This window comes from Euprymna scolopes, chromosome 45 (assembly GCF_053919585.1).
Source record: "Euprymna scolopes isolate OS-2025 chromosome 45, ASM5391958v1, whole genome shotgun sequence".
Classification (NCBI taxonomy): domain Eukaryota; kingdom Metazoa; phylum Mollusca; class Cephalopoda; order Sepiida; family Sepiolidae; genus Euprymna; species Euprymna scolopes.
The window spans coordinates 49360049-49381391 of NC_136526.1; the positions used below are offsets into that span (position 1 = coordinate 49360049).

The 21343-nt window shown below is 28.8% G+C and overlaps 1 long non-coding RNA gene across 1 annotated transcript in view; it reads left to right on the forward strand.

The window, feature by feature from the left end:
- The first annotated feature begins 9376 nt into the window (after positions 1-9376).
- LOC145269568 (uncharacterized) overlaps positions 9377-21343 on the forward strand; it is a 33698-nt gene continuing 21731 nt past the window's right edge. Inside the window, exon 1 of the long non-coding RNA XR_013865106.1 lies at positions 9377-9705. This is a non-coding gene — a long non-coding RNA (uncharacterized LOC145269568). The remainder of the gene's footprint in view (positions 9706-21343) is intronic.

Genomic DNA, 21343 nt, shown 5'->3' on the forward strand with positions numbered 1-21343 from the left:
TAACACGGTAAGTTCGGGAAAAGGTGTTATAAATAATAAACTAGAGAAAATGCTATTAAAAAACCACCGAATATATGTCAAGTTATGTCACGGTAACATATATTGAGCAAATTTCTAACAGTATTTTGTCTAGTTTATGATTTATTACACCTTTTTCCGAACTTACCGTGTTAAAGAGAGAGTCGGCCGCCATTTTAAATTTTCCAATACATCGGTAAACACTGTATGCTTTTCGAGCTCAATAAACATGTTAAATTGAATAAAAACACGAGAATTATATCCAGTTTGGTAGAAAAGTAACTTATCGGGTAACCCAACTTATCTTGCCTTTGATAACATTTATTTGTTATATATTTGTTTTTTTAACTACTTTTTCGAATCTATGTGTACAGTAATACAAACCCAAATTTTTTTAATATTTTTAAAAATATAATTTAGAGAGGGGGGTTAAAACTATATCTCCCTACGAAAAACAACCAACAAAAAATGAAATTAAAAAGATTCTTGATAAACGATAGCGGAGTTTTCAATAAAATTGATTAATAAATTTATTTAGTGATTACTTTTTCTCTGAATGATTGATTTTAGAATTTTGAAGTAAAAATTTAAAAAATTAAAAATGAGTTAACGAGAGATTCTTAGCACATGGCATCTCTCGCGCCAAAAACATATTTCGCTTTTAATTTATTAGTTAATTTTTGCAAAATTTGACAGGACGACAATAAATGTGGATAATTGATAAAATCATAATTTTAAATAACGCATGAGTGCATTTGGTATTAGAGAAAACGAAAACATAACAACAAAAAACTATCATAATTAAAAAAACCAAAACAAAAAAGTAACGCACCCAGTTTTTAATTTTTTTGTTTTGTTTTTTATTATTGTTTTTATGACTCCAAAAAACATCGTTAAAATAAGAACCAAAAAAATTGTAATTAACTTTGTATGAACATAATAAACGCTTTAAAATAAGTGAAACCACTAAGAACTTAGCCAGTTAGGTAGAAAACGGACAATCGATTTTATTTAAAAAAAAAACAAAAAAAAAAACATTAAACAAATAAAAATATATTTTTTTAAATATTATGGGGGGAGGGCTATAGTCTATTTTAAAAAGCAATATCTCCTTCAAGAACGATCATAAAATGTGTTTTCAATCGATATTTATTCAATAAGGGACCAGTTTTCCTACCTAGCGAAAGGGGACGAGTTTTCCCGAGACGAGTTTTCCGGAGACGAGTTTTCCCGAGACGAGTTTTCCCGGGACGAGTTTTCCTAAATTCATAGAAAATATGAGGGGGGGGGGCTACAAAATGCTTAATATTTGTGCAATAATATTTTCAAATTGTTTTTAATCTGGCGATAAAATAGCTGAAAAGAGTCGTATTTATATTAAAACTTAATATTTAAAAAAAAAAATTAAACTCAATTAATTAAAATCTATGTTGTAACGGAACATTTTGAAATAATGGAATTTTAATCGTTTTAATCTTTTAAAAATTAATTAAATCTTAGGAAGTTTCTTTTTCTTGGCAATTCAACTGATTATAGTATATATTAACTCGAAAAAACGTTATTAAAAAAAATAAAAATAAATAAATAATAATAATAATAATAATAATAATAATAATAATAATAATAAATTTATATCATTTTTTAATTGCAACTTCAAGGTAATTTTTTGTTCAATATATGCATTTAAATTAAAAAAAAAATGTTTTACTTATTTGAACTCTTATGTTTCATAATAAATAGAGATGTCGATAGATTTAAATATATTTTGTTCAAATTTCGAAAAAATAAATAGGGGGGGGGGACACGCACTAAAAAAAGGTTTGTCCCTCATATATTTTACGAAAACTGCGTTTTATATGTAATTTCATTCTAAAATGGATAAGTATCGAAAATTTCACGAAAATCTGACCATTGGTTGATTTTTGCTAGATTTATTAAATACGAGTATGTTTTCACGTTCAAAATGGGAACGTTATTTTAAAGCGCCAATTATGTAAACACGATTTTCGTCTCACAATTTCATTATTTTCGTTCGATTAATTTCTTTTTTAATTATTGCTGGTTTATTTTTCTCTTCTTCTTTTAAATGGTACAAAAGTTATTTTTATTTATTTTTTTTTTTTTTACACAGTGATCACCACTTATCAAGGTCCGGTAGCCACTCAGGGATAAGGGTTATTGCAAGTACATTACGTTAGTGTGGAGATTTGATGAAGTGTTTAATTAGGGGGGCGGTTTATTAGGAATTTGTTAACATTGGACTTGAAGACATCCAAGTTGTAGTCCGGAGGGAAGCAGGCAGACGGAACAGAGTTCCACAGGCGTGCAGTTCTAAGAAAGAAGCTTTGTTCATGGAATCCACGTTTTGATTTAGGCACAGATATAGAGTGGGGGAAATTTTTCACAGTGGATTCAGCTAGATGGGTGTTTTTTGTGAAAGATTGGCGAGGGGGGACCAGGTATTGGGGTTCAGACGAGCAGTCTGCCATGAAAATAACAACAAAACAAGGATAGGCTCGCAACGTCTCTTTTGTGGGAGAGAGGTTGCAGGGTAGAGAAAAGGGCATCCCCCACTAAACCACGAAGTCTATTTTGTACTCTGTCAAGGCATGATAGGCTGTTTTTGGCAGCTCCTGCCCAGATATGGCAACAGTATTCCATCCTTGGACGTACTTGGCTTTTATATAGATAGAGAATTGCATCAGTAGTGAGATATCTTCTGGAGCGGTAGAAGGATCCCACCATCTTTCCAGCGACCTTGGCAACAGACTTGATGTACGTGTTCCATTTCAGATCAGGAGTAAAGTTATATTGATATTATTAATTTATAATGAAGTTACATCGTTTTACATATAGGGGGTAATTCTATGGTGACTTTTGGTAGTGCCTACTGAATATGTACGCCTTTCCTACTTTTGTTTGGTAAAAGGAGACAAACAAAATATGAGGGAGGTCTACAAAATACTTAATATTTGTGCAATAATATTTTTTAATCGGTTTTAATCTGGCGATAAAGTAGCTGGCAAGAGTCATGTTTATATCAAAATTTAATATAAAAAAAAATAAACAAAATTAAAAATCTATGTCGTAACTGGACATTTTGAAATAATGGAATTTTAATCGTTTAAATCTTTTAAAAATGAATGAATTTTTATGAAGTTTCTTTTTCTTGGCAATTCAACTGATTGTAGTATATATTAATTAGAAAAAAAAACGCTATTTATTAAAAAAAACATAATAATATGAAGTTTAGATCAATTTTTAAGGTGCTCGGAAAACTCGTCCCGGGAAAACTCGTCCCGGGAAAACTCGTCTCGGGAAAACCCGTCTCCGGAAAACTCGTCTCCGGAAAACTCGTCCCCTTTCGCTAGGTAGGAAAACTCGTCCCGTATTGAATAAATATCGATTGAAAACACATTTTATGATCGTTCTTGAAGGAGATATTGTTTTTTAAAATAGACTATAGCCCCCCATAATATTTTTAAAAAATATTTTAACTTGTTTAATTTTTTTTTTTTTTTTTTTTTAATAAAATTGATTTTCTAAGTGTCCATTTTCTACCTTACTGGCTAAGTTCTTAGTGGTTTCACTTATTTTAAAGCGTTTATTATGTTCATACAAAGTTAATACCAAATTTTTTGGTTCTTATTTTAACGATGTTTTTTGGAGTCATAAAAACAATAATAATAAAAAACAAAACAAAAAAATTTTAAAAAATCAGGGAGCGATTCGATTCTTCGTTACTTTTTTTGTTTTCGTTTTTTAATTATGATAGTTTGTTTTCTTTTGTTATGGTTTTGTTTTTTCTCTCATACCAAATGCACTCATGCGTTATTTAAAATTATAATTTTATCAATTATCAACATTTATTGTCGTCCTGTCAAATTTTGCAAAAATTAACTAATAAATTAAAAGCGAAATATTTTTTTGGCGCGAGAGATGCCATGTGCTAACAATCTCTCGTTAACTCATTTTTAATTTTTACTTCAAAATTCTAAAATCAATCATTAAGAGAAAAAGTAATCACTAAATAAATTTATTAATTAATTTTATTGAAAACTCCGCTATCGTGTATCAAGAATATTTTTAATTTCATTTTTTGTTGGTTGTTTTTCGGAGGGAGATATAGTTTTACCCCCCCCCCCCTCTCTAAATTATATTTTAAAAATACAACTTTTTCGAATCAATGTGTACAGTAATACAAACCCTGATAGAATTATAATTTTAAATAACGCATGAGTCATTTGGTATGAGAGAAAACGAAAACATAACAACAAAAAAACTATCATAATTAAAAGACCAAAACAAAAAAGTAACGCTCCCAGTTTTTAATTTTTTTGTTTTGTTTTTTTTTATTATTGTTTTTATGACTCCAAAAAAAAAAAAATCGTTAAAATAAGAACCCAAAAAATTGTAATTAACTTTGTATGAACATAATAAACGCTTTAAAATAAGTGAAACCACTAAGAACTTAGCCAGTTAGGTAGAAAACGGACAATCGATTTTATTTAAAAAAAACAAACAAAAAAACATTAAACAAATAAAAAAAATTTTTTAAAAATATTAGGGGGGGGGCTATAGTCTATTTTAAAAAGCAATATCTCCTTCAAGAACGATCATAAAATGTGTTTTCAATCGATATTTATTCAATAAGGGACCAGTTTTCCTATCTAGCGAAAGGGGACGAGTTTTCCGGAGACGAGTTTTCCGGAGACGAGTTTTCCCGAGACGAGTTTTCCCGAGACGAGTTTTCCCGGGACGAGTTTTCCTAAATTCAATTTTTAATTGCAAATACAAGGTAAGTTTTTGTTCAATACGTGTATATAAATTTTTAAAAATTAAATATTTTTATTTACTTATTTGAACTCTTATGTTTCATAATAAATAGAAATTTCGACAGATTTAAATATATTTTGTTCAAATTTCGAAAAAGTAAATATGTTGGGGTGGTGGGGGAGGGGAGACCCGCAGTAAAAAAAGTATTTCCATTTATATATTTTACGAAAACTGCATTTCATATGTAATTTCATTCTAAAACGGATAAGATTTGAAAATTTCACAAAAATCTGACCATTAGTTGATTTTTACTAGATTTATTAAACACGGGTATGTTTTCACATTCAGAATGCCAACTACATAGGAACGTTAATTTTAAAGCGCCAATTATGTAAACAAGATTTTCGTATCGCAATTCCATTGTTTTCGTTCGATAAAAAAAAAAAACTAATTTTGAATAGTTTATTTTGCCTTTCTTCTTTTACATGGTACAAAAGTTATATTGATAAAATTAATTTATAATAAAGTTACATCGTGTTACATATAGGGGGGGGGGTAATTCTGTGGTGAATTTTGGGGGTGCCGCCTTAGCATAACGGAAGAAGAACTATCCCGGTGCGACTAAAAACCGGTGTAATGTGAAAATCTCACATCGGTCTAAAAATGTTCCGCCATTAGACCACAACGAGACCGGGTAGCAAGTTTTAATTAAAAATAAGTAATAAGGAAAAAGTTTTAATCAATTTTCATTTTTGAAAATATATTTTACAAAAATAAATAACACTTCATTATTTTTTGCATATTTTGAATAAAATGGAATATTTATTGATTTCTGTATATGTACACATTTGTTTAAAAAAACATTTTACAAACAATAATAAAAACTAAAAAAAACTGAAACAATAACAAAAACACAATTTTTTTTCTCTATTTTTAAAATAAAGGAATCAATAAATATATTTTATAAACTAAAACGAAATTCCAAACAGGAAAAACTGAAAACATTTTATTATTTTATGCAAAAACAAAAAAAAAAAAAATCAAGTATTACCTATTTTTGTAAAATAAAAACTAAAAAATCAAACGATTACAAAAACACAATTTTTTAATATTAATTTTTTTTTTAAATAAAGAAGTCAATAAATATTTCATTAATATATTTTTATAATACTTAGAATTAAATTCAGAACAGTGAAAAACGTTAAACAATAACATTTTATTGATTATTAATTCTTTTTGTAAAATATATTTTTCGGTAATGGTGAACAAAAAACGAGACCCTAAGTTTCAAAGATGGCCGCAGGTGTGTGAATTGAGGTATGGAAGCACAAAATTGATACAATTCTTTCGCTATTCTTCAAAACTACTTACTTATATATTTGGACAAAATATTAAGTTTTTTTTTTTGTTGTTAATATATTTTTTCTAACATATTTACGTTTTTTTTAATGTACTGAAGGTACCTCCAACGCGCGCCACAGTTTTACCCCCCCCACTGTATGTAACATGATGTAACTATAATTTAATTTAATATTATCATCCTAACATTTTTACCATTTAAAAGAAGTTTCAAATAAATTGCTAATGTTTTTTTTTTTTAAATTTACAACATACAAAAATAATGAAAATGCGGGACAAAAATCCTGTTGACATTATCGACGCTTTAAAACAACGTTTCTATGTAGTAATGTTTTTGGAGCCGTTGACACACCTATGTTTAAAAAATGTAGCAAAAATCAAATAATTGTCATATTTTCCTGAAATTTTCTATATTTATTCATTATTAAATAAACTTACATAATAAAAGTTGGTTTCGTTAAATATATTAGAGGAAATATCTTTAGGTGTTCTCCCCCCCCCTATTTCATGTTAGGAAGACTAAAAAAAAATAATAAATGTAGGTCGATAAAAATTTCAAGATTTTTAAAGAGAAAAAGATCAAATAATTAGAAAGTTATATATATATATATATACATATATATATATATATATATATATATATATGACTTTCTAATTATTTGATATATATATATATATGTATATGTAAAACTTTATTTGATATATATATATATATATGACTTTCTCTCTCTCTCTCTATATATATATATATATGACTTTATATATATATATATATATATATATATATATATATATATATATATATATATGACTTTCTATATATATATATATATATATATATATATATGACTTTCTATATATATATATATATATATATATATATATATGACTTTCTATATATATATATATATATATATATATATATATATATATATATATATATATGACTTTATAATTATTTCATATATATATATATATATATGACTTTCTAATTATTTCACATATATATATATATATATGACTTTCTAATTATTTCATATATATATATATATATATATATATATATATATATATAACTTTCTAATTATTTGATATATATATATATCTTTCTAATTATTTGATATATATATATATATCTTTCTAATTATTTGATATATATATATCTTTCTAATTATTTGATATATATATATCTTTCTAATTATTTGATATATATATATCTTTCTAATTATTTGATATATATATATCTTTCTAATTATTTGATATATATATATATCTTTCTAATTATTTGATATATATATATATATATATATATTTCTAATTATTTGATATATATATATATATATCTTTCTAATTATTTGATATATATATCTTTCTAATTATTTGATATATATATATATATATATATATATATATATATATATATATAAAATCTCGTCATTATTTTTCACCTACCCTGAAGTTGTAAATAAAACTGGACATAAAATCAATATTATTAAATTAAAAATGAAATAAACAATTTTTCTTGATTTTTTTTTCTCGGTAATATAATTATTTCAATTACAAAAAAAAAAAAAAAAAAAAAAAAAAAAAAACAGAATTCTAAATAAAATTATATTTTTAAAAAGCTTTAAATGATATTAAATTCAATTATTACACCATATGAAGTTTAGACATATTTTTTATATAACAGGTTTCTTATAATAAAAAATATATTCATATAATAGAATATATGACTTTTGAGATAATAAAAATTGCAAAAGCAAAATCGACTAAAAATATTCGTTTAGATTTGATCATTTCAAATGACAGAGGGTGATATTCAAATTTTGCGCCGTTTTTCCAAAAAAGTATGGATTCCTGTAAGCACGGCATCTTTATATACATGTATCAACAGAACTGGTTAAAATTAATTTAATCGTCTGTGTAGTTTGTTATTAAAAATGTATTTGTTTTATAAAAGGTAAGTTTTATATAGTTTTGTATCGATTTTTTTTTATTCTACATTTTATTTATTCATAAATTTCCGCATAAATGGTCTTCAATAGAAATTGACCCAAGCACACGAAATGATGACGTCACTCCTTATTGTGTATAATGATGCCGTTCTACACAACGGGTTGGAGGTACCTAATGTACTATATATATATATATATATATATATATATATATATATATATATATATATATATATTATTTAAACCTGCACAGTCTATTACGATCGTCGCCGATTTAAAATATATATTATTTTTTATAGTTAACTATATTTTACGTTTATTTTTTTCACCGCCTTATAATAAAAGTATTATAAAAATATGTAAACTTTTTTTTATCAATGGATTTTTTTTCTCGCATATATTTTTTAAATAATTATGTTTATATTTTGTCAAATTGTTTAGATATTTCTATGCGATTAAAAAACACAAACTCAATTGATAAAGAAAGTTTCCGTATTTTTATATATTTTTATTATAAGGGAGGTGAAAAAATAAACGTAAAATATAGTTAACTATACAAAACTATATATATATTTTAATCGATGACAGATCCTGGATATGACCTTAATCTATATCCAGTGGTGTGGTGGTGAGGCCCCCAGCTTGCGGACTTTGGGGTGTGTGGAGCCACCCTTTCATTGCTATTGCTCCCAGGTTCACTCTGACCCAGAGTGGTAGTACCTATTAGGGTCCAAAATATGGGTTAAATAGAAACCGACTTGAAAACAACAAATATTCTATTAAAAAAATTTTCTTTCAAAATCTTTGGGTTCGGCATTAAATAACCTGAAAAGGGTTGCTATGCCGTAAAACAAAAACAACCAACCAACCAACCAACTTAATCGATGACAATTGTAATAGACTGCGTAAAAGAATAACGAAAGTGTGGTATCAAGTTAGTGCTCACTTGACAGACCTGCCGCCATCTTTGAAAGTACGGGTCTCGTTTTATGCACCATTACCTATCTCTCTATATAAATAGTTGATAGAAACTTTTCCAATATTACTTATTCTTAACTAAAACCTGCAACCCGGTCTCGTCGTTGTCTAATGGCCAAATATTTTTAGACCAATACAAGATTTCTATATTACACCGGTTATTACGAGCACCGGGAGAGTTCTTCTTCCGTTGCGCCTTTAAATTAATATTATTACTTCAGTTTTAGTTTTTAATTTGTTTCATTCCGTTATTATGTTGGTGAAGATACAAAATCATTTTTACTTGAAATTGTTTCATTATTCAATCAATTATTTCAGTGGCCCAAATTATCTCGTAAAAAAAAAAAAATTCTTTGTGCTTAGTGAATGATAGTTATCTCCCTTACATAATTAGTCTAAAATCCATTAGTGACAATAAAATATTTTTTGCGTAATATTCACTGAAGTGATCGAATGCTTTACAATACTGCATTTAAATTAGTTCGGCTTTTATTTTCTGCGAACTAGTTTTTACTTTCCGCCATCTTAAATTTAGACTTTCACCATTAAAATTCGACTACTTTGAATTAACACACCTTATAATTGTTTTCTTTCTCGAAAGCAATTTGTCAAACAAAAGGTATTTCTTGAATTTGATTGCTTTTATGTGTTCTTTTATTTCTTACAAATGCACGTCTCAATCATTGTGATAGTGTTTGCTTTTGATATAGAAATGAATCCACATTTCAAGGGAAGGACACGACACGGACAATATTGATTTATTTTTGTACTTTGTTAGTTATTTACATTTGCCTTTAAATGTGCGAAAAATTACTTTTATTGCTTCTTATGAAGAATACGAACCATGCTGAAATATTAAAGTTATAAATTTGAAACCCATTTTTAACATGAATAATTTTTTTTTAAATTCTGTACTTTCACCTAACAATTTGATAAACAAAAGATGGTACTTCTTCGTTATTGTAGCGAAATCTAACAACCGAAAAATTGATTTTTAATTAAAAAACAATAACTACTTACTTTTTTGTCAATTTCAACGATAAGCAATGTTTTCTGTCTAATTGTCATATCACAATGTAATGTTAAATAAAACACATTTCTATTATTCAACGAAAAAATGATTTCGGCCGCGTTTTTTTTTTTTTTTTTTTTGTCATGTGCTATAACAAAAGGTAACTCAAAGATTTTATTGTTAAAGAAAGATTGGGTTTGTATTACTGTACACATAGATTCGAAAATGTTGTCAAAAAACAAATATATAACAAATAAATGTTATCAAAGGCAAGATAAGTTACTTTTCTACCTAACTGGATATATTTTTTGTGTTTTTATTCAATGTAACATGTTTATTCAGCTCGAAAAACATGCAGTGTTTACCGATGTATTGGAAAATTCAAAATGGCGGCCGACTGTCTCTTTAACACGGTAAGTTTGGGAAAAGATGTTATAAATAATAAACTAGACAAAATACTATTAAAAAACAACCGAATATATGTCAACTTATGTCACGGTAACATATATTGAGCGAATTTCTAACAGTATTTTGTCTAGTTTATTATTTATAATACCTTTTCCCAAACTTACCCTCTCCGAGAGAGAGTCGGCCGCCATTTTGAATTTTCCAATACATCGGTAAACACTGCATGTTTTTTCGAGCTAAATAAACATGTTACACTGAATAAAAACACAAAAAATATATCCAGTTAGGTAGAAAAGTAACTTATCTTGCCTTTGATAACATTTATTTGTCATATATTTGTTTTTTGACAACTTTTTCGAATCTATGTGTACAGTAATACAAACCTGAAAGATTTATTAAAATCAAAACAAGTAATAAATAAGAATGAAAAAAATAACGTATAACTCATAGTTTACGCTATTTTTTTTTTGTATTCTTTTATAATAAAATAGAAAATAATTCAAAATGCATATATATATATATATATATATATATATATATATATATATGTTTGTGTGTGTGTTCCGATATTTTTTAAAGTATTCAAAAATGAATTACCCCCCCTACTAATATGACCGCTTTTTGATTCTGAAGCTAAAAATTTCTAATTTCTTCCCAAACCATTTTACTTTACAAGGATATCGGCCATATTTTTTGTCACGTGTGACATGTGCCGTTAACAAAGGCAACACTTCATAGTTTTTATTGCTAAAGAGCAATTTATTAAAATCAAAGCACTCATAGTTTGCGGTTTTTATGGGGGGGATTTTTTCATATTAAAATACAAAAATAATTCAAAATTAACGTATATATTCAGTGTAGCTTAATCGCCATATATATTTATAAGCAGTATAACTCATAGTTTGCGGTTTTTATGGGGGGGAATTTTTTCATATTAAAATACAAAAATAATTAAAAATTAACGTATGGGGGGAATTTTTTCATATTAAAATACAAAAAAAATTCAAAATTAACGTATATATATATACGTTAATTTTGAATTTTTTTTGTATTTTAATATGAAAAAATTCCCAACCCCCATAAAAACCGCAAACTAAGAGTTATACTGCTTATAAATATATATGGCCATTAAGCTACACTGAATATTTGGCGTTTCAGCCACTATAGAATTCGTCAGGCTTATGCGTGAATTCTGTGGTTGTTTCTCGTTTTTATATATATTGAGGATTTTAGTTAGCCAATCAGCTTTCTAGTATCCACCGCGCCCCTTCCTATCAGCCAATGGGCATGCATTTTATCGAACAAAGGATCTGTTTTAGAACTAGGTTAGTGGTTTCAGGCAGATGATTTTCCTCATTTCTGCTCTTTTTTTTATATATATATAAATATACATATGTGTACACACATACATGTACATATATATATATATATTATATATATATATATATATATATGTAGTCGTTTATGTATATTCATGTTTATTTAATTTATTTATTTGTTTGTTTTCTATTGTTTTTGTTAGTTTTAAAGCTATTTTGTATCGCTATCCCAGAGTAAGTTTTATTTTGTGAACACAATTGTTTGCTATTTCTCGTCTACAGTTTAATAAATTTTGGGGTTCTTTAAAGTACAGGATAGCAAATTTTTCATGGAGGCATAATTTACATGGGTCATCTAAATGTCTGCACGTGGTAGCTTGTCTTATTATTTTCCATTCGACTGCCGGCGAATGTCCGCTTTCTTTGAGTTCCCAGTATTTATTCGCTAGTGTTGTTTATATACGGTGTTTTTTTATTTTTGAATGTACTTTCAAAAATAAAAAAAAACACTGTATAAAACAAGACAAGCTACCACATGCAGACATTTAGATGACCCATGTAAATTATGCCTCCATGAAAAATTTCTAGACAAGCACCAAAATATCCACACAAAATATTTTTTCATAAAATCGTTTTCTTTCCTTGTGGAAATGACTTTAAAAAAGTAAAACAATTGAAGCTATTAAAAGTTTTTCGGTGAATTGTTAAGAAAATGGAATGATTACTTAGAATATGTTTTAAACTACATTTTAAGTAAAATGAGTGAGGATAAATAATTAATAAAGTAAATATTTATTGTAAAGGCGAAATTGTGTTTTTAAAATAATAGCAACTGAAGTTAACTTTTTCCTTTCAGGAACTTTTTTGGGTGAGGACATTGTAGATTTCACTGTGGTATTTCACACACTTGTTATTGCTATTGAAAATTGACGTTTGTTTATCTTTTAATTTAAATAATTTACAATTTTAGGCTAAAGACCAAATTATTTAGAAAGGAGAAACTAAAAAGGCTTGTTTAAAATATATATTATTATATTTCAAGTGTCTGCCGTGAATTTAAACGTATTTGTTTTATCCACTGAAGAAATTTTTCCCGTTGTTGGTAAGTTTACTTTTTACTTCTTATTTGTTTTTCGATTTCACATCGAATTCTATTTGAATGTTTTATTAAAAATACGGTAATATTCCAGTTTTATATTAAAAAGAAAAATGGCTCATACAATTTTAGGTACTTGTGCATTTTTGGTACCATGCTGAAATCACGTTAATACTTTGAAAGCCATTCTTAAGATGGGGAGGGGGATGGTGTTTTATAACTATTCTGTGCTTCCGCCTAACAATTTAATATATATATATAAAAAAAGATAGCGTGGAACTTGAATTTAACCTGAAACACTGTTTAAAAATAGCACAGTACTAAAAATGCATGAACACCCAATTTTCTCCTACACATTCTTTACGAAACATAACCACGTAAATCTTTAAGTTTTTCTACTTAATAAAAAATTACTTTGCTGAAAATTAGTGGCAAATTTTTTATTTCTTTTACTTTCAGGGAGTAATAGTTTTTAAGCAGTATTTTTCTAAAATTATAGTTTTAAAATTAGATAACATACAAAGATAAAATTTTTCGGTACTCGTGCATCAATGTTATTGTGCTGAAACAACTATTATTTAGAAAGCCATTCTTAACATGGGGAGGAAGGGAGGGTGTGTTGTAACCATTTTGTATTTTCACCTAACAATTTAATAAAAAAATATCGTAAAAATTAAATTTAACTTGAAAATACCATTAAAAATAGCATGGTAACGTATATGCACAAGCACCGGTTTTTCAAACTATAAACACTCGTTTAAAATGCCATGGCTACAGCAAAAATGAATCATTTTATGGATAAATTCATGTTATAGAAGGAGGAGCTACAGTCTGTTAAAAAAATGTCTAAACTAAACACTATTATGCCTCTAGTTTGGTCTGGTCTTATCTCTTCAATACATCTAATTACTCTACAAAGTTGTTCATTACTTATTTTTTTACATATGAAACTGGAATATAGCCTAAAGCAGTTTCCTTCATTTATTACCCATTTATTTATTTTATTTTTCAGATTTAAAATGTCAGTAAAAGCACAACATTCGGTTTTAACCTGTGGTTCACACAGACTTGCTGGTCCACCTTGTCGTTTGGATGAAACAGCACCCCCAACTTTACGACAAGTCATCCAATTTAGTTATTTCCTCGAAAACAGTTATCCCAACTTAAACAATAATCAGATCTCTAAGTTAATTGCCAAGGAAATAATTAGTATTTGGCAAGCAGTCAATCCACAGTTGCTCTTGTTAAAAGAATGTTATATAGGACAGAAGGTCAATATATTTTGCTATAAGAAGGCCAAACAGATTGATAGGAAATCTCTTGCAGCAACCAAAGGACCAACTAGAGACTGTTTGATATATTTTCTTGTAGCTGTAAACTTCCTGTCTTGAGATGTGATGGCTTTGCAGTAAAGTGCAAAACAGAAAATTATCAAACAAGGCACATAGTCTGCACTTGTTCTCCTAACATGAAGGTAAGATTAATTCTATAGTTTCACCTGCAATTACGTTCCCTTTTTGTGGAAAATGAAATAATATATTTGTATTTATTATGAATCTATTATTAAACATTCACATTTTGCAATTTTCAGGTTCCACTAGAGGACAGAGCATACTTAAAAGACCAGAAAGAAAAAACAGGGCCAAAAGGTCATTATCTACTGGGACCTGTCGATAAAGATGCTATAAAAAAAGGCAAAAAAAGGCAGAATGAAAGACAAATATTTCGATAGTCATCTTCTAGTGTGATGACAGTTTTGATCCAGGAAGACAGCTAAAGGGACCTTACCGCCTTTTAAAAATCCTAACATATTCCATGGAACTTATCAGAGGTGATGTATCTTCCAATTTTGGTGCATGTCTAGCTAAAGCCTTTCTCCTGGACCTTAAACATATGGGCCTTCTTCACCCAAAATTAAATAATTTAAGATAAATCCAAAATTGATAGAGAAAAAGCTAGAATAAAACTATCCAGTAATTTGCAGCATGTCCATCAGAATGAAAATCTACTTTGTGTTGGAATTGATTGTAGAATTGATAAGGTCACTTTACAATACAAAGAAGTTGTAGATGAAAATGGTAAGAAAAAGATAGTGAAAAACAAAGGAGCAGAACGCCACTTAACTTTCACCAGAGAAAGAGGAACGGAGAGCAAATATCTTACCCATAGAGTGATACCGAATTTGGGGGAAACTGGTGTTCTCTTAGCTGAAGATCTTGCTGCAGTTTTAACAGAATATAACAGTGTGGATACTGTTAAGACAATTTTGGTTGATAATACCAGTACAAACACTGGCTGTGAAGCAGGACTTATTACAGCTCTTGAACAAAAAATTACATACTATTGGCTGTTCACTTCATCAAAATGAACTGCCATTTAGAGCAATTTTTAAATCATTTGATGAAACAACAAGAAGCCCAACAACATTTACTGGTCCTTTAGGGAAACTGTGTATCAATAATTATCAAGATTTGCCTCAAGTAGAATTTAAAAAATTAATGGCCCTCTAGATCATCATCATCTGACAGCAGAAGTAACAAGTAAATTAAATGGAGACCAGAGGCTACTTTTTGAGTATGCTGTTGGCATTTCTTGAGAAGTTAATCCAAGATATGCAGCTTGGAAAATTGGGCCTTGAATCAAGCAAGATGGCTAACATTAGCTATAAGGTTAATGTGTTTATGGACCAGAGGTGTCTATCTGCAAACACTCCATGATAAATTAAACATTCTGGTCAAATTTATCATCCAAGTGTATGCAGTTAGTTGGTTTGAGATCAAAACTTACAATAATTTTTTTAAGCAACAGCAGTATATTTTTAATATGATTCAGAGGACAATCAACTGAAATTCAAAATACTGTTTTTAACAGAATAAAAAATTCAGATGAATTGGAGGTGAGAGAAGAGGCCATTAAAAAGATTTTGTCCATTAGGTAAGTAAATATTTATCCATTAAATTTTATTATCTCATTTTGCCCAAACAATAGTCAGTTTTTTTCATATTACACCACAAAAATATAAGAAAAATAAGTTTTTTTTTTATTGTTTTTTTTTTTCAGAAATAGTGAACCACCCAAAAAAAAAAGACTGAAAAAATTACTGCTATCAATTTTGCAGCCACACATTGGTCATATTTGATTGATCTTTCTCAAACTGGAGTTTGTGAACTTGCACTTACAGAATGTTTTACAAGTGAAGAACTTGTAAAATCGTTTATGACAGGAAAAAAACTAGAATTACCTAAATTACCTGCCCACTCACAAGGAGTGGAAAGAGCTGTGAAATTCACAACAGAAGCTTCACAAGTTGTATATGGGCAGGAAGCAAGACATAGACACATAATTACAAAATCATTGTGCCACCAAATTAGATCTTCATTTTCCTCAAAAGGAAATTACACAGAGCAATTTAGTTCTATTATAACATAGGTTTTATTATTGCGTTTAATAAAAAATTAAAATACATGGTTCTGTAACTTGTATCAAGTTGTTATGTTGTGTAGTACATCTTCACATATCTTTTTGAATTATGAAATTTTAGAGACTTAGTCGCTAATTAGCCTTTTCTTACAGCTTTTGTTTAATCAATGCAGTAAAAGTTGAGATATTTTGTTAGTTGTGATTCATAATTAAAATTATAATTCATGTATTTATTTTTCTTTCGATGTATTTCATATAAATATATCAATTTTAATTAAATTTTTTATGAAAATAGTAGAATTTCAAAGTCAGTTTTGTGTAAAATTCTATGAAAATTAAGGACTTCTCAGCATTTTCCGTCACGATTTTAAAAATTAAATGCTCTATTTTCCTTTCAAGATAGGAATCTAATTTTTGGTATGTGTTTTTTTTTATTACATCAAATTCCAACTATCATCACCAAAATTGATTTTCTGAAAAAAAGTTGCAAATCAACCTGCCCTAATGTTACAATGGTAATACTGATCTCTACAAATGGTAATCCCGAATTACCTTTAAATAGATAATATTGGTTTTACTCAAAATCAAATATATAAATTTTTGAATTCTGCTACAAAAGATATAAAAATTAATTTAACTTGCAACTCATATCTAAAAAATTGCACGATGTGTATTCTGTATAAATACCTTTTTCTCGGGAATATAATTTATTTTAGATTTTCAAAGATGAAGTTGATTAGATATTAGAATTTACCATGTAAAGAATCCCCCCCTAACGATGCGTTGAAAGTGGGAGGGTGTCTTAAAAAGCACAATAACTTTAATTGTTCTTTTTCATTTCTAATTGTCTTTTTTTGAAACGTAATTGTGTACAAAGAAAAGAGCAAATTATTTTGCAGTAAAAGCATATAAATAATTTGTTAATTGAGAATAGTTTTAGTTGTTGGTGATTCATCATTTTTAATTTCAGTTTTGTGTTAATTGACGAACTAGTTTATTGATGACCAGCGCATTTTCCATGAGACGAGCATACAATGTATACACTAATGAACTCTTGTGAACACTAGACACATGCATACACAATGAACACACACACACATATATATATATATATATATATAAATATATATATATATATATATATATATATATATATATATACATCCATGTATACGCTTGTACGCAAAACACTCACTTAATGTTCTTACCTTCTCTGTTTAAATTAATATTTCTTGTACATATTGTAACTTGGCTTTACCAATCTCCCTTTTGATGTTTCTCCTTTAAATGTAAATGTTGTTGTTCCCTTTTTTCTAAGTCATACAAACTTGTGTAGTTGGCATATACAAAATCGTTGATGAATATCTCTTTTCACCATGATTAGCACTCTTCCACAAATCAACTAACAGCCTACGTTACAATGGTAATACTAATCCCTACAAATGGTAATCCCGAATGCTACAAATGTGAGGGTTCTAGTTTTCTCTCTTTTCCATAGATTATGCATGAGATTAACATACGCTATCTACAGGGTTTATTGTCTGAAATAAAATCTTAATATCTTCAGTGTTTATTCCGTGTTATAAAAACATGAACTCTCCAGCGGTTTTTTAATAACATGGAAACATAAAATTTTCATGAAAAGAAAATTGGAGAAACTAACAGAATTCTATATATATTTTTTTTTTATCATTTTTCACTTATTTTTTAAAGTGGGAATTTGAGTAAAACATTTTAACTATTTTTTTTATTTAATGGATATTTTATTACTTGAAAAGTTGGTGCTTGTGCACTTATTAAACCATGCTATTTTTAACTAGTATTTTCAAGTTAAATTAAAGTTTTACGATATTTTTTTAAATTAATTTGTGAACCGAAAGTACAGAATAGTTACAAAACACCATCCTCTCCCCATGTTAAGAATGGCTTTCGAAATAAAATTTCAATAAGTGCACAAGTACCAAAAAGTTTATTCTTAGAATTGCGTATTATCTTCTGCCAATACACAACTTTTGTCTTTTCTTAACACCTTTCTCCAAATCAACTAACAGCCTACGTTACAATGGTAATACTAATCCCTACAAATGGTAATCCCGAATGCTACAAATTTGAGGGTTCTAGTTTTCTCTCTTTTCCATAGCTTATGCATGAGATTAATTAACATGCGCTATCTACAGAGTTTATTGTCTGAAATAAAATCTTAATATCTTCAGTGTTTATTCCATGTTATAAAAACATGAACTCTCCAGCGTTTTTTAATAACATGGAAACATAAAATTTCCATGAAAAGAAAACTAACAGAATTCTATATATTTTTTTTATCATTTTTCAATTATTTATTATTTTGGGAATTTGAGTAAAAATTTTTGAACTATTTTTTTTTTTTAATTAATGGATATTTTATTACTTGAAAAGTTTATTCTTAGAATGTGCCAATACACAACCTCACAACCTTTGTCTTTTCTTACTATGGCGACGAAGATGTGTAGGCCATGATGTACACTGAGTTTTAATGGGAAAACATTTTTCTCATAACAAGAATATTTAGAACGTCAGGAAGCTCGTTTTCAAAAAAGAAAACCATCCACTCTCAGTTCGCCAATCTGTAGAGATAATCTAAAGTGCGAAAAATATTCAGAAATATACTAATCTCTTCAAATGGTTAATTAACATACGCTATCTACAGAATGCAATTTGTAGATTAAAAATCTATTTTTTCATGAGAGTGGAAATCTTTAATTTTTTTGTCTATTATATTCTAGAGTGACCGCTGTTCCACAATATTTGACACAGCTCATGCTGTCACTTGCAAGGGTACAGATATTAAAGCTTTGCCGCATTCCTACTTATGCCTGACAGTATCCTATACCTCTATAAGGCCACCATTCGCCCATGTATGGAGTACTGTTGTCACATCTGGGCTGGTGCATCTGCTGCTTGTCTCTCGCTCCTGGACAGGGTTCAAAAGAGAGTCGCCAACTTGATAGGTCCTGAACTGTCATTTAGGCTTCAGCCTCTGTCCCACCGACGAGATGTTGCATCCCTCTGCCTGTTCTACAAATACTTTAATGGTGAATGCTCTGACGAACTGCAAACACTTGTACCTCCCGACATAACTACCCCCGACAAACCTGACAAGCTACTAAGTCTCATCCCTTTACAGTAGAGATCTCTAAGTGCAAGAAAGCCTTTTACTCCAATAGTTTCTTCCCCAGAACTGCGGGTCTTTGGAACTCCCTTCCAGGATTCTGCTTTCCCAACTGCACTGATATGCCGAACTTCAAGTGTAATGTTAACAAACATTTTTCTACTCATCTCCCTTCATAATGACCCCGCTAATTAAGTCCCTAATAGTAGCCCCTTGCTTCAAAGTGGCACTGTGCCTTGTTTCGGGTGAAAATTGAATTAAAAAAAAAAATCCTAATTGCCTCAAACGACCTTTACAAGAGTCTACTCACTATTTTCTTGTGATAATCGCTTAATGATCTCCATTAGTATATAGCAATACTAATGTATCAACCATGTCATCCTATTTTCACAATATACTTGTCTTTTCTTGTATTTTCACAATACATTTTTTCTTTTTTCGACAGAAAGTTGTAGGCGGCGATGAACACTGAGAAAACACTTTTCTCCTCACAAGAATATTCAGAAGGTCGGGAAGCTCGTTTGCTAATAAGAAAAAACACTCAATCTAAGTTTCCGAATTCATGAAAATAATCTGAAGTGCAAAAAATATTCAGAAATATTTGTTTCAGATGTGACATGTTTGTATTTTGTTGACATATGTGGAGGTTGCCTTCCTAATTTGTTTGTCTAAATATAAGATGACGTTTGATAGATCTGAAGTAGCTTTTTGACTGGTACTTAACGATAGGCGTATCAAAAATATATCAGCATCCTCATCATCTTGTTTCTTGTGGAAAAATCAGTACAAGCATCAATTGTGAAGGATGGCTCTCGTCTGGGTGCGGCCCCGTGTTTTGACAAGCTTCTGGGTTTGACCTTTACTCCTGATCTGAAATGGAACACGTACATCAAGTCTGTTGCCAGGGTCGCTGGAAAGATGGTGGGATCCTTCTACCACTCCAGAAGATATCTCACTACTGATGCAATTCTCTATCTATATAAAAGCCAAGTACGGCCAACAACTTGGATGTCTTCAAGTCCAATGTTAACAAATTCCTAATGAACCGCCCCCTTAAGTAAACACTTCATCAAATCTCCACACTAACGTAATGTACTTGCAATAACCCTTATCCCTGAGTGGCTTCCGGGCCTTGATAAGTGGTGATCACTGTGTAAAAAAAAAAGCATTATATGCATCTACATGAAGGTTGATGATATAGTAGTCGATAACATGGCACACTTTCAATTTTTCCCACACGCATTTACTTAGCAAAGAAAGACTATTATTATTCTCTGGTATCAGTTTTAAGTAAAACTTGTTGTCAGGCAACTGAGATAGTTCGTAATATTTGTAAGGACATTTGAATTTTAAATCAGCCTAAAACCATAATTGCTTTCCAGTGTTTCATCAACCATAATCTGTTTTCAATTTCTCCTTCAATCATAATTGCTGTCAAGTTATTCGACTGTACTTGCTTTCAAGTCTTCTTTCAACCGTAATTGCTTTCAAGTCTTCCTTGAAGTCTATCATGTAATATATTGTCTCTAATAGATATCTAAATACACGTGAAAAATTTTTTAGTCTATTTTAAGGCTACAAACCTTTTTTTTTTGTGTACAGTCGTAACTTTTCCACTTTGAAGATAACTTTGTCATTCTTTAGCAAATTCAGAAAATAAATATGTGAAATATTATTTATTGTTTAGGAAGGAAGAACACCAAACATGATAGAGTGGAAGTGGTTATAATGGCGACTTTGCTTTATTTTTTAGATTGGTAAGAACAAAAGGTTCTTTGGAGACTTCTTTTTTGAATAGTTATCTAAGGGGACATAATCGTGATATCAAAACGCCCTTCTATCAAATAACTAAAT